This window comes from Heteronotia binoei, chromosome 1, assembly GCF_032191835.1.
Source record: "Heteronotia binoei isolate CCM8104 ecotype False Entrance Well chromosome 1, APGP_CSIRO_Hbin_v1, whole genome shotgun sequence".
NCBI lineage: Eukaryota > Metazoa > Chordata > Lepidosauria > Squamata > Gekkonidae > Heteronotia > Heteronotia binoei.
Genome location: NC_083223.1, coordinates 73117465 through 73132462, shown reverse-complemented (window position 1 = coordinate 73132462; position 14998 = coordinate 73117465). Strand labels below are relative to the sequence as shown.

At 43.7% G+C, this 14998-nt stretch overlaps 1 protein-coding gene and 1 pseudogene across 2 annotated transcripts in view; both read right to left on the bottom strand.

Annotated features, from left to right (window-relative positions):
- Positions 1-12956, bottom strand: part of LOC132584970 (vacuolar protein sorting-associated protein 41 homolog) — a 72041-nt pseudogene extending 59085 nt beyond the window's left edge.
- KCNQ5 (potassium voltage-gated channel subfamily Q member 5) overlaps positions 1-14998 on the bottom strand; it is a 514814-nt gene that overhangs the window by 449621 nt on the left and 50195 nt on the right. The window lies entirely within an intron of this gene.

The window sequence follows — 14998 nt, the reverse complement described above, 5'->3', positions numbered from 1 at the left end:
CAAACATACAGCATAATTGTTATCTTCAATAACAAAGTCCTCTCAGTGTACTAAAAGGAGTCTTCCAGCTGTATAATACTGAGCAGTTTTGGTGGCACGGCTTTTCACAAGAAGATTTTTAGTAGTCAACCAACAACATCTAAAAATATATTTTAAAAGCATAAGAAACGTTTTGATGCAGACTTCTGTCCATGCTCTCAGAAGTCAAATCAGTTCCCTCATGTTAACTGATTAAATTTAATCATAATTGTGAAAACTAAGTGTTAAGTAGTTATAAGAAAATAAAACACAGATTCGAGTTGTTGCCAGTACACTCTGGACCAAAAAGTTTTTATCATACAGTTTCCTGCAATTCCTAAAGAAAACTAATGTCACTTCCAGGTTCTCTCTGAAAACAGCTGATGGCATTTTTAAACTTTCTTTTCTTCTGCCAGTCACTAGAGCCATGAGAGTCAACAGGAGCCAGGGAAGAGCATCCCCCTCTCCCCAGCAGGAACCTGACAGTCCTAAAACAGACACTTGCAACAATTTTGTGCTGGCAATGGCCTTTTTAAACTTTATTCTCAATGCTCTAACCATTCTTTGTGTATTTCTGCAGAAATACTTTATTATTGTTAATTCTTAAAAGCATTATATAACATATATTGTTGTAGAAATTTGCATTGGTTTGGCACTCTTTAGTCATAGTTTCTTGTTCACTGGTTCTTCTATAAATGTTTCAGCCACTTGGTAAATGTTACATATGACTATCTGTTGGTGGGGGAGATTTTAATGACAAAGTAGACACAGCTTTGCATTGAAGCACACCCTCAAACACAGAATATTTTTTGGTAAGATCCACACTCCAAACTGATATGGCTGAACTAGGTTTGATTGATCTCTGGTGTATATTGCACCCAGTGGACAGAGATGATACTTTCATTTCTTCTGTCTGACAGTGTGCATATGCACAAAAGCTTAAATCCTGAATAAAAAAACTGGTTGGTCTTAAAGGTGCCACTGGATTCTAACATATTCTATTTCATTTCTTCTGCTCATCATAACTGCTTTGTTTTTTTTCAGCTTCTCCAGTGCTTCAGATTGTAGCCTGTGATATAGATATTATTTGTTATTTCTGACCACACACCCATAGTCCTTTAGTTTCCAGACTCGGTCACACCACCTGGTTTATGGTGTTTAAATTTTTCTCTTCTTAATAATGAGACTTTTAAAAATCAGATGGTGGCTGAGTTAGACCATTTTAATATTAATCAAGGAATTGCTATTGAATGGGATGCTAGTAAAGTTTTTATTAGAGAAAGAATCATTGCATATGCTTCTCATAAGAAACTTAGAAAAATGAAAAAAGCAAATTTGAAAGACAGATTGAAATATCTGTTAAAGTCAGTCTTGCTATACCTTCCACACCAGATATTTATTATTGCTAAAGGTTAAATATGAACTAAACAATATACTATCAAAGAAAGCAGAATATGCTTTAACTTATCTTTGCCTGTCATATGGGGAAAGTGGTGAGAGATCAGGTAAAACTTTAGTATATTATTTAAGACAGCAAAAGATCTATGTTTCTTTGATCAAAGATTAGAAGAATATAATACATACTGCTTCCACTGAAATAAATTCACGGTTTTATTCCAAATACGATAGTAAAGTTAAATAATTTTCAGAAAAAGATTTGGAAACATTCTTATTTCACCTTGATCTTTCATGTTTAGATATTATTAAGCAACATATTCCTGCTGAACTTTTATGAATGGATTAAATAAAAGGCAGTGATAATGCCAGGAAAAGCAAAAATAGCAAGGGATAAGATGGATTTTTTTTATTAGCATTCTTTGCAATATCTAAAGGCACTCAAATGCTATCGGAAATCTATAATGTTTACAACTTCACAAATCAATTTCAGAAATGCAAATTCTGCAGATTTAAATTGCTTTCCCCAATTACCATTGGGTAAACTAAGGATCTGTTTTAGTTTTTCAGATTGGTTTCCATCCTTCAGCAACCATCAATATTTAATCAGTCCCAACTTAATTAAAACTGAATGTTTTCCTGTTATTTCATATTCTTTGGTACCCTAAAAGGAATGATAAATACTTACGATATCCTGTTTTGTTTGAAATGCTTGGGCCCTGTAAATTTAAGCTAATTACGGAACTATGCTGTAAATCTCTGATCTGTTTTCCCCCCTCTGTCCAATCAAGATACCCTCATTATAGTCTGACTTTTCCCCACTGACTGGCCATGATTTATTATAATGTATTCTTACACAAAAAGATAAAAAGCCACTATTAGGGTAGGGACATAGACTATTAATTGCCTTTCATGACTCCACCCAATAAGAATCAAGGTCTTCTGTATGGAGACCCTTGCCAGTCCGGCTTTCGCCCAGGTCATGGGACGGAGACAGTGCTGGTCGCCTTGGTAGATGACCTCCAGCGGCATCTGGACTGAGGCGGCATGGCGCTGCTGATGTTATTAGATCTGTCAGCCGCATTCGATACGGTCGACCATTGGCTACTGACCCGCCACCTCACCGACATAGGGGTTGGGGGGCTAGCCCTACAATGGCTTTCCTCCTTCCTCAAGGGTCGGGGACAAAGGGTGGCAATCGGGGGTGAGCTGTCCCAGAGGTACACACTAGATTGTGGGGTGCCGCAGGGAGCAGTTCTCTCCCCGATGCTATTTAACATCTATATCCGCCCCCTTGCCCAGATTGCCCGGAGGTATGGGCTTGGGTGTCACCAATATGCAGATGACACCCAGCTCTATCTGCTAATGGATGGCCGGCCTGACTGCATTCCAGGGAATTTGGACCTGGCATTGCAGGCCATGGCAACTTGGCTTAGGCTGAGTGAGCTGAAGCTGAACCTGACGAAGACAAGAGGTCCTTTGCATGGGTCGCAGCGCCCTAGGGAGGGAAATACCTCTCCTGGTTTTTTACGGTGTGCCTCTGAAAGTGGCGCACCGGATCAAGAGCTTGGGAGTCCTACTGGAGCCTTCATTATCAATGGAGGCCCAGATAGCAGCCACTGCCAAGTCGGCGTTTTTCCATCTGAAGCGGGCAAGGCAGTTGGCTCCCTTCCTGGAGCGCTGAGACCTAGCAACAGTGATCCATGCAACGGTCACCTCAAGATTGGATTACTGTAATGCCCTCTACATGGGGCTGCCTCTGTGCCGAACCCGGAGGTTGCAGCTGGTGCAGAAAGTGGTGGCTAGGCTGATATTGGGGCTCCCGAAATGGGAGCACATACAGCCAGGGCTACGCGAACTGCACTGGTTACCAGTTACTTACCGGGTTGGTTACTAAGTGCTGGTTATTACCTTTAAAGCCCTATATGGCTGAGGACCTGCCTACCTGAGGGACCGTCTCTCCCCATATGAATCCCAGAGAGCACTGAGGTCAGCAGGGAAGAACCAGCTGACTATCCCTGGACCAAAGAAGGCCAAACTTCAAAATACCCATACACGGGCCTTCTCCATCGCAGCTCCACACCTATGGAACCAGCTCCCGGAAGAAGTACGAGCCCTGCAGTGCCTTGACCAGTTCTGCAGGACCTGCAAGACCACCCTTTTCAGGATGGCCTTTGCTGGCTGAGAGATTGTTGTTGGGCGACTTTTGCTACTATCATTTTATAAATGGAATTAGCACCTGGAAATCTGTATTGTATTTGGTTAATTGGAATGTTTTAAAGCTAATGTGATTTTAAACTTTGTATAACTATATGAAAATGTTGTTAGCCGCCCTGAGCCCACTTCGGCGGGGAGGGCGGAATATAAATAAAATTTTATTATTATTATTATTAATTGTAACCAGGATTCTCATTCATAGTTACTTTTAACATTTTATAGGGTATTGAAAATGGTTTACACATATATACATACATTTCACTGAGGAGCAAAATCAATTGGGGGAGGGACAGAAGTGGAGAAGAGTAGAGTTTTCTCCAAACAAAATGTTGTGGGGCATGGAAATGGGAATTCAAAATCCTCTCTTTATATGTCGCACCAACTACATATTGGCACCTTAAACTATGTGGGAGGGGAGAATATGGGAAAATATAGCAGAGGAGAAGGAGCTCCATGCAATCTGGAAGTAACTTTAATGGCCATAATTATTTTAGCCAATCATGGGGTCAGGGTTTGCCCACTAATATGCTGACCACTATACATTGCTGTTGCTCTGTTATTGCACTGCCTCATAGGAGGTGTTTTATATGTCATTCGTGGACAAAGACATAATAAGAACATTTTTCAAAGCTGTACTATATGTAAGGATATCTTGTGAATGAATCCTGCTTTGTCTTTTCCCCACTTCTTCCATTGTGGATTTTTTTAAAAAAATGTAGAGAAAATTAGCATGAATAGTAATACAAAAAGTTATACAACTAGAACATGCCTCAGAATCACATTGTTTATAGGCAGTTTATGGTTTCTAGGAATGCAGCTTCATTCTTTGGATGTTTGCTACAAATTATCATAATCATATCAGTAACATGGTTATGCAAGATGCACTGTCATTCCTAGCTTGATGCTGAGAAACAGACACAGTTCTGCTTGTGTTATTAACAGTTACATTAGCAAAGCTATTAGTAATAGCCTGCCATTTTGAATAATTAATTTTTGGGGTTGCTGCACCCCCCATTTAATATTCTTAACATAATAGGACAGAAAATACCATGTGCACCCAGATTCAGCAAGCCTCAGTACCATTATCTGCAGAATTACTATATTTGAAATACAGACAAAAGACACCCACAGCTATTTGCTGCAAAGTGGTCCCATAATGAAATTAACAGTTTAACATACTTGGCTAGATGTTGGCCAAGGGTAAGCATTGATTCCAGTCTAAATTTCCCAACTCTAAATAATGGAATCATGATCTAACTTCATATGCCTGTGGGGAAGGTAAATGAGATAACTGAAATACTTCACAAGCTAAAAGTTACATGTACAATTATGACTAGAAATATGGGTTGGATCCTACAGTTGACCGAATGCTAGGAGTTCAAGCATCAAGATCTTCTCCATTCAGCTTGAAACTTTTTAGGTTTATTTAAGAATAGGGGCAGGGCTTTTTTTTTCCTAAGGGAATGTAGTGCATTGGAGTTCCAGAACATCTTTGTGGAAACAAAATTCTCAAAAAATGTTTAAGTTCATGAGAGACACCCGTGTGTTCCTCCCTCTTGAGAGTTCCGGCACCTCTTTTTCTAAAAAAAAAAAGTTCTGAATAAAATAATGTGATTCCATTTCTATTACTGTAGTTGCCAATATTATGTAGCATTTAGTCCACATGTGTCTTGCAACTCAACAGAGGAGTTTTAGAGTACACAGGGGGTGGGGGAGGGTCATGTTGCTTAAACATCTTTTACTTTGTACAACTGCATGATCCAATTCTATAAACTCAGGTCTATGGTTGCACCAAGGCTCGAAAGCGGTAATCAGTCAAGAGGAATTAGATTACAGATAGAGGTTGGCTAACAACATGTACTTTACAAATTATGCCCACTTGCAGGGAGACTTTCATTCAAAAATCAGATAAAGATTTATAATGAAAGGTTTTCTTTAAAAAATGGTGCAAAAAGATACCCTTTTTGCGCAAAAAACCCCCACTTTGGACAGTACTGGAGCCCTCTCTCTAGTTGTACGTATCTGTAATTCAGCAATTACAGGACCTTTCTGTCTTTTTCCGACATTTGTAATAAAGAGGCAAAAATACAAAGAAAGGAAAATAGCATAAAAATTACACTGAAAGTTCAAAGTCTCCTCTTGTCAAAATTTCTATTTGGTATTATATTTTTAAACAAACACATAGATCAGTCCTCATTGTATATTGGTAAGGGGCAGGGAGAAGACAATGGTATCATATGGGAGCCATAATGGCTTATTTTGTGATGTAAAACAGTCCAATTTAGAAGACTGCTTAGCTTATGGGCAACCATAAGCTAAGCAGATATCTGTGTAAGAATTTTCCAGTTTTATTTACATTGAGAGGTTAACTACCCTAACAAGTAGTCTGGTCAAAACAAAGAACCAGTCCCTCGCCCCAGTCTAGATTCCAAGTTGCAGAGTCTGGTGGTTAGAGAGACATTAGTATACTAATGAGGGCAAACCAAGAGCGAACACAAAAGCAGTGAACTTCAAAAGTTATCAGATGGTTCTTGTCATTTGCCTTTATGCCCTAGTAAATTTGCTGTGGGATGGGTTGGAAGCCTTGTGGGTAGAAGCTCACATTGAGGTGAGATGCAGCAATTCTGGAGAGGACGCTATTTTAAGAGATATTTATTTATTTTGGGATTTTTACCTCATCCTACCCTGCAGGTGAGCTCAGGGCAGCCCACATCAACTCATAGAACAATAAACTACTTCATAAAAACATTACAACAATACCATTAACCAGGTTAAAATTTAAATCAATCGTTTAAAAACAGTAAGCAGCTTGGTAAGTAATTTCCATTGCAGTATGTTAAGTTTATGCCAGGAAGGGCAGAGGATCATTTACACCTAGTACCAATTATCCAAATCTCACTATGGAGCGCATGAAGCACTTAAGGCCTGAGTCAAGGGAAAGGCACAAACATGCTTTAGAGAGCAGTTGTGCTTGAGACACATGGAAACATGCTAGTGACTTCATGGGGACACTGAAGGAGACAAAGACAAGCACACGTCTGTATAAGCCAGATGGAGAAGAAGGAGAAATTGAGATGAACAAAGCCTGAACCACAAACTTGAAACCATTAAGATATTTTTTCCTATCTTTAACATCACAGTTAAGTTTTAAACCTGTGATTCTACCAATTACATTTTTCTATGCTCAGGCATGGTTGTAGGGACTATATCAGCCTCTCCAGCAGCAGTGCTATGGTGGGAGGAGGAAGAGGAATCATCACTGTGATCACGAGTGGTGGAATGGGGGGAGGGGCTGGCATGGCAGGCAGAGAATAAAGAGAGAGAAAGTAAGAGAAGAGGTGGGGGGAGAGGGGAGGGATCAAAGGTGGGAGAAATGGGATGCCTGCTCCTGTATGTTCCTCGAGCGTCCTTGATTGTTTAAGATAAAGCATGCAAAATAAAAATACTATTAAAATACCATAAAAGAAAACATGAAGTCTAGCAATAATGAAAAAAAGCTCACTAACTAAAAATCTGTTCTAAAATATCAGTTTTCAAAAGTCTGGTGGTTTTGCTTACCAGTAGATTGCACTCTAAAAAAGTCTGCCAAGAAAACATCATGATTCGATGTCACTCCATAGGTAGGTAACAACTCAGTGCCTGTACAGGGGACTACCTTTACCTTTTTCAGACTGTGCTCACACTGGATTGGATAAATCATGTAATAGTTATTATATACAATAAATACCCTATCTATTTATACTGATCTAGTGTTTAACAATATTTATTCCACTGCTCTTATAAAAATTCAATTGCTCTAACATGTCCTTTTTCTAGTACTATGTGTTGGAACCCAACCACAGACGGTTCCAAGCATGTTGTTATGCTATCAATGCCATGAAAGTGTCAATGTGCTATCTTTTCATGCTGTTCTAATGTAATTGTAACAGATCCTGCAGAGCCCTGATGGTAATAGGCAGAGAGTTCCATCAAGTTGGAGTCAGGGCCAGAAAGGCCCTGGCTTGGGTTTTGGACAACTAGGTGTTTTTTGGGTCAGGGACTTCCAATAGAAGTTGATTGCTTGAGTGCGGTGTTCTCTGGGGGGCATACCAGAAGATGCAGGCCCATAGATATGCTGGTCCTTGATCATTTAGGGTCTTAAAGGTCAAGACCAGAACTTTAAACATGACCCGACTCAGAGCCAGTGCAGCTGGTGAAGTACAGGTTGTATGTGTGCTGTTGTGTGCAGTGTATGTGTGCAATGTCCCCATAAGAACCCTTGCCACTGCATTCTGCACAAACTGTAACTTCTGAATCAGCCTTAAGGGCAGCACAGTGTACAGCAAGTTACAAGTCTAGAATTGAATTTCAAAAACTATGGTAAAATTATTTTAAATAATGAAATTCTAAGAATGTTCTGGTATCACTTATTTTTTTAAAACAGGTGCTGTCATTACTGTATAAAAATTACAAAAATCTCTATGATTTCATCATGGAGATTTTGAAATCCCTTGACTGTTATGGCATCACTTCCTTGCCATTATTGGTTACGTCACAATTCTAGACACATGTCAGGGGATGACAATTCAATTCAGTCATTATTCTAGGATTATTCTCTCCCAAAACTTATTATTTACTGCCACTTGGGACTATTTCTCCCAGTGCTATTCCATCTCTCTCTTTCAGGGAATCAGGACGCTTATCAGCATTATCCTGAAAATGATAATCAATGCAATGTGACAAGATAAAATTGATGATGGCCACATTTTCATTAGATGGAATCTATGATGTAACAAAACAGATTTTATTCTTCTGAAATAGTAGCTAATTTATCACTACACATTGCAGGCTAAACACAGATGTACGCTAAATCTTTTAAGATATTGGATTTATATCCCGCCCTCCACTCCGAAGAGTCTCAGAGCGGTTCACAATCTCCTTTACCTTTCTCCCCCACAACAGACACCCTATGAGGTGGGTGGGGCTGGAGAAGGCTCTCACAGCAGCTGCCCTTTCAAGGACAACCTCTGCCAGAGCTATGGCTGACCCAAGGCCATGCTATCAGGTGCAAGTGGAGGAGTGGGGGAATCAAACCCAGTTCTCCCAGATAAGAGTCTGCACACTTAATCACTACACCAAACTGGCTCTCCTTTTAAGTTGAAGGAGTTTTCATAGAGCCACTAAAACTATATCTGCAGAGCTCTCTCAAAAATGTTAATCTCTCTCTGATAAGATGTTTGGTGAGCAAACAAGTACTGAATCTAACTATTCACCACACCCTGCCATGAGAAGATGTGAGGGAAAACCCCCTTACAGAACATTGTAATCACCAACTTGGTTGCCAGAGCACCTGGAGAAGTGACTCACACACATCTGGCCAGAGAGTGTGGGTAAACCTATCCAAGGGCGAAAGGGACTTATTCAGTACTAGCAGCCATAACACTACAAAGGCACTCAAGACCGGTACAAGAGTGCCCACCCGGAGAAAGGATGGCTTCCCATCTTTCTGTATGGCATCCATCCCGGCCATGAAGCAGAAGAGACTGCGCCGCCAGGAGCTATCCAGGCGAACGGTTTTGAAGTGCTGACCATAGAATCAACTGCGGAGGGCTAACACCACACGCAGCCATCTTCCTACCAGGCCTGACTTCATTCCAGCGAAGCGGATGGCTCATGTACTTGCCAGATGTCACCTGTGCCTGCAAGCAATCTACCCACCCCAGGAGTGGCTAATTGTCCAACCGCCACTGTCTTTGTTTAACGGAACTCAAGACAAAGACTGGTGCCAAGGAGAAGACAGAAGAAGAGGAAGGCAATCTTCAGCCAGAGCCAAGTTCCTTTGTGTAAACTGGGGGTTACCTAGGCAATGATTTGACTCTCTATTGCCACCCTTTTAGATAAGTTTGATAATCTTAAGTATCTCCCCACCCAGTAATCTCTCCTATTCTTCTCCCTAACTGTCATTTTGGAGCCTCACCCTGGTCCATTTCATCCTGAAAGTTCACTCAGGTATCCAGGATCCAAGCAAGTCCATTGGTCAGGAATGGGCACCTAATTAGGTGACACCAATGAACTTCCTATTGGCTATCGTAGTAGTCCAGCCCTTATGGTCACTGCGAAGCCTCCCCTTTCTGTGAAGTCATGCATCAGCTGACCACCTTCCTCCTCCCTCGTACCTCCCATCCCCTAAGGACTCAAGGTAGTCCTTATAACCTGTGGACTAGCTACCTACAGGTATGCTTCTAGCAGTATCCCAATTTCCGCTGCCTAGATCCATCCTCGATTCTAAGGCCAAGTTTCGGGTCCCCTCTCCCACTTCCTCACTCGTTGCCAGTGGAGCCTTCCTTGAAGACTACGATCGGTAAATATCACCCTGTTTGTCTATCGTGTTCCCCTATCTCTCTATCTATTCTTCTTAGGACTATATGTGTGATTTTATGAGTATTTTATCTTGTATGGAAGCCTATATTTTTCTTAATAAATTTTAATTGTTTTACTTAATTAGAGTCCCTAATATTTTTAGCATTAATTTCTGGACGTGGAATCCTTTATACACAGGTAAAAGATCCTGACTAAGCCAGGTGCCCACCTGACAATTCCCCAACCTCGTTTTGAGGGCATTTTGGCTTACAAAGACAATGGGTATAAATTAAATTATCTTGAAAAGGCTATGCATTTGCAGCCAAGCTGCTAAATTTGTGAGGGATCCATAGATGCAGGATAGACTTCCACATGTGCTACTTACATCCAGCTGGCGTGTGCATAGAGTCTTTTTAGTATATTCTCCCTTGAGTAGATTAGGCTATTAGTGTGAACTTCTATTTTAACATAGGAATAGGTCCTCTCATATTCAGTAGGGCTTGTTTTTCTGAACAGAGGCAGGCAGGCAAACTAGGTGGTTATCGTGGGCACCAGGTGGCAGGGGGGAGCCCAACTCAGTGCAGCCTCCTTTCAGCGCCCTAGGCAACTGCCTAGTTTGCCTAGTGGGCAAGACAGCCCTGAATGTGGCATAAATAGGTTATATGATCCTTGAATATTTAAAATTAATCAATTTTAAAGTCAGAACATTTTAGTTCTTGACACTGTCCCATGCAGTACTTTGTAGGTACAGTGGGGAGAATGGAAAATGAAGTTTCTGTCTTTTCTTTTTTTACCTGAATGTTGTGTGGGATTATGGGGAGCATGAAAATTACATTTTCTTGAATGTTACTCCATATGCTGATGATGGTATTAAACTTGGAAGTTGGAACTATTGATGAGTAAGAGGGAGTGACAAAAGTATAGGTTGGTGGAAGACCCGTAGGTGTCCAGGTCCTATCAAAAATAGATTTGACATTAGAATGTCCAATGCTCCCCCAAATTTGGGGCTCTATGCTATTACTGCAATGTTTTTCTCCCTGACTACCTACTATCTTTCTCTACCTTAGCACCTTTGAACTGACTGTTGCATCATCTGTACAGAAGTTGGCATTCTACTTCCCTTATTTCTTTCAGTCCTATTCAGCCTTAGTGGGTTATCTTCTAGTTGTTGAGAATAAATTTGGAAGCATAAACTTGGGCCTTAGGTGCCCTTTCTACTTAAGTAGTCATTTCTGCTCATGGCAGAGGGATAAGATTATTTTTACTGGTTCTTCTCTCTCACTGCAGCCCTTGGCCTTGACCCTGACCCTGATTGGGGCTCAAGAGGATGCTATTATAAAAGGAATAAGATTGTAAAACATTGCACTGTTTATTGTATGTAATTCGTGGTTTTGTTGTCTTCTGCCTTGGTTATACAAGAAGAAAGGAGTCACTGGAGCTAGGCAGAGATCAAAATCAGCAGAAGTGTACAAGAGTGCAGCTCCTGAACCCCCAGCATCCCCCCTCCCCACTCAGCCAGGGGTCTGTGTGCAGCCAGGAAAAATCTCCCTGCTGTGCACAGATCACGGCTGGTTGGGCTTTCCTCATGCTTCTGAAGCCAGTCTGCAGAAGCACAGGGAAGATCTTCTCTCCCCTCCCCTCCAACTGTGCTTCCCAGGCTGTCCAAGAGGTGTGGCATGGCATTAGGAAAAGTGGAAGACCCAAAATGTAATGGATGGACAGAATAAAGAAAGTCATGGCTTTCAGATTTCAAGACCTGAGGAAGACCATTAATGATAGGACATTTTGGAGGTCATTAATTCATAGGGTTACCATAAATTGGAAGCAGCTTTATGGCACCTATCAAACACGCTTTTGTTATCCATTTTCTGCATTAGTTATGGTATTTCATGTTTCTTTCTTTCTTTTTTTAAAAAATCTGCATTTTCTTATAATTTTGTAATTCTAGTCCTGTGGCATTGTTCACAGGATATCTGATGCTGTCTGCTTGTACTGTTCTTATATTTTATAATTCACCTTGTTTCTGAGAGAAAGGCTATCAGGTTGTAAATGAAGTAAACAGCATGTTCTTGGAGGGTTCATTATCCATGGGGACATAATGTCAGAGGAAGCAAAAGAGTGCAGCAGGAGGGGCAAGTTGGGGAGAAGCAGCATTTATGCTGCATTTGCTCTGCACAGGATGATTGAGATTTGATTGAGAGATGGATGATAACCTTGTACAGTGAACAGGGTTTTTAAAAAAAAAACCCTCAAACCTTGGAGGATGTTTTTTGTTTTCTCAAGTTCTATGCTATCACCTTGTTTCATTTCCAAAAAGAGATTCTCACTGTACAGTTGATATGTTTAATAAGCATGATCATTACATATAAATCCTAGAAATGATTGTTAACATACAATCGTTTAAAAAAACAATTACTTCTATTGAATCAACTGCATTGTTTTGCTTTTTGCGCTGGATTTTTGAAATCTTCTGTGTAGCAGCATAAACCCATAGTGAAATAATAGCTTTTGTCTTTTGAGATATTTTATGAATGCCTGAGTGCTTTTGCACACCCTGTGAAGCTTTAGTTTTTTTCCCCACATGGAAAAACAGGTTTCCTACCTGTAACTGATGATCTTCGAGTGGTCATCTGTGCAGTCACACTGATGGGAGTAGGCGCCAGCGCCGATCTCGATCGGTAAACTTCAAAAGCTGCGGATTTCCGCGCCGACGTCCCAGTGTGCATGCCCGGCCCCCCCCCCCCGCGCATGCTCACTGGGACAGGAGCGGACATCCCGCCAGTTCCTTCTGACCGCCATGTCAGCCCCTCAGGAGGGACCGTCAGCAGCGGGGAAGGTCGGGCGGGTAGTGTGACTGCACAGATGACCACTGGAAGATCATCAGTTACAGGTAGGAAACCTGTTTATCTTCTTCGTGGTCTCTGTGCATCACACTGATGGGAGACTAGCAAGCTCAAGCCTACCTGGAGGCGGGTGCGACGGTCCATCACGAGGAAACGGACTGCAAAACAGCATGGCCCACGGAGGAAGCTCGTCTCCGCCCCAGGTCCAACGCGTAGTGGGACACGAAGGTGTGAGCTGATGCCCAAGTGGCAGCCTTACAGATGTCCTGCAGTGGCACTCCCTTCATGAAGGCGGCCGAGGTTGCCATCGCTCGCGTGGAATGAGCCCGCAGAGGGCCGGGCAGTGGCCTCTTGTGGATCAGGTAGCACAAGCGGATTGTTCCCGTGATCCATTTGGACAAACATTGCGAGGAGATCCGCAGACCCGTGGAGGGTCCAGCGTACGACACGAACAGTCTAGGGTCTTTCCGCGACTGACTTGTGCGGTGGAGATAGAAAGACAGCGCCCGCTTAACATCCAGGGCGTGAAGGCGCCGTTCTGTGTCGTTAGTCGGCGACGGGAAATACACCGGCAGAAAAATCTCTGAATTCAGGTGGAACGACGATACCACCTTTGGTAGAAACTTAATATCGGGGCGGAGCATCACCCCATCCGCTGAGAAGTTCAGGTAAGGGGCGTCACAGCGCAGCGCCGCCAGCTCCCCCACCCTTCTCGCCGAAGTGATGGCCACCAAGAAAGCCGTTTTCCAGGCCAACAAGTGAGGAGAGCAGGAGGCCATAGGCTCAAAGGGTTTCCCCGTTAGGGCCCTCAGGACCATGGGCAAGTCCCAGGCTGGGGCAGGGCTCCTGATTGCCGGGTACAGTCTCGCCACGCCCTTGAGGAACCGCTTTGCGTCCGGGTGCGTGAAGACCGACCTGCCCTCCATACGCTCATGCTGTGCCGAAATAGCCGCCAGGTAGACCCGCACGGACGATTGGGCGAGGCCCTTGTCCAGCAGTGCAATCAGGAAGTCAAGAATCACGGGCAGCCCCGCGCTAGCGGGGGATACAGAGCGACTGGCCGCGAACTCCGCCCACTTAGTAGCGTATGACTTCCTCGTGGACGATTTCCTCGAGTTCAGCATGACAAACTGTGCCCTGTCGGAGATCAAAGGCGCCATGCCGTCAGCCTGAGATGCGGCACATCGTGATGGAGGATCCTGCCCTGATAGGAGAGGAGAAGGTCCGGGGCCTGGGGGAAGCGGTGATTCCTCCCCTTGGCCAGTCGCAGGACCAGGGGGAACCAGTGCTGCCGCGGCCACCATGGCGTCACCAGAATCCCCCGCGGGCGCTCCCGCAGAAGCTTGTGCACGACCTTGGTCAGCAGCGGGATGGGTGGAAACAGGTACACCGTATGATGAGTCCAGGGGATCAGGAGACCGTCCCCAAGAGCCAGGGGGTCCACTCCCCCCCTGCAACAGAACAGGGTGCACTTCGCATTGTACCTTGTAGCAAACACATCCAGCTCCGGTGTTCCCCAGCCGAGGAAGACCGGATCCAGAAACTCTGAGTTCAGTTCCCACTCGTGAGACAGGGCTCCTCCGCGACTGAGGAAATCTGCCTGCACATTCTTCACCCCTGGCAGGTGGGCTGCTTGCAGGGAAACCCCCAACGATCTGCACAGCTCCCACAGTGAGATGGCCAGGTGGCAGAGGTTTCGGGATACTGTCCCCCCCTGCCTGTTGACGTACGCCACCGCCGTGGTGTTGTCGGTCATCACCGCTACTGCTTTTCCCTTCAGAAGGTTCTGGAAGGAGAAGACGGCATTGAAGATGGCTAGGAGCTCCAGCAGGTTGATGTGCTGCTGACTGTAACGACTCGGCCACCTGTCCCCCACGCATATTCCCCCCATGTGGGCACCCCAGCCCCACAGGGAGGCGTCCGTCGTGATTGTCAACACTGGTACTGGCTTGTGGAAGGGGGCCCCCTCCACCAAGCACTGTTTCTGACCCCACCACTGCAGGGACTCCAGAACGTCCGGCGGCACCGTCAGGAGGCGGGAGTACGGTTCCAGGTTGCATTTGAAACTCCGCAAGAACCAGAGCTGCAGAGTCCGCATCCTCAGCCTCGCGAAAGGAAGCACCGCCGTGGTGGCTGCCATAAGCCCTAAAAGTCTCTGGACTTTCCGTGCTGAGACTACCGGATTC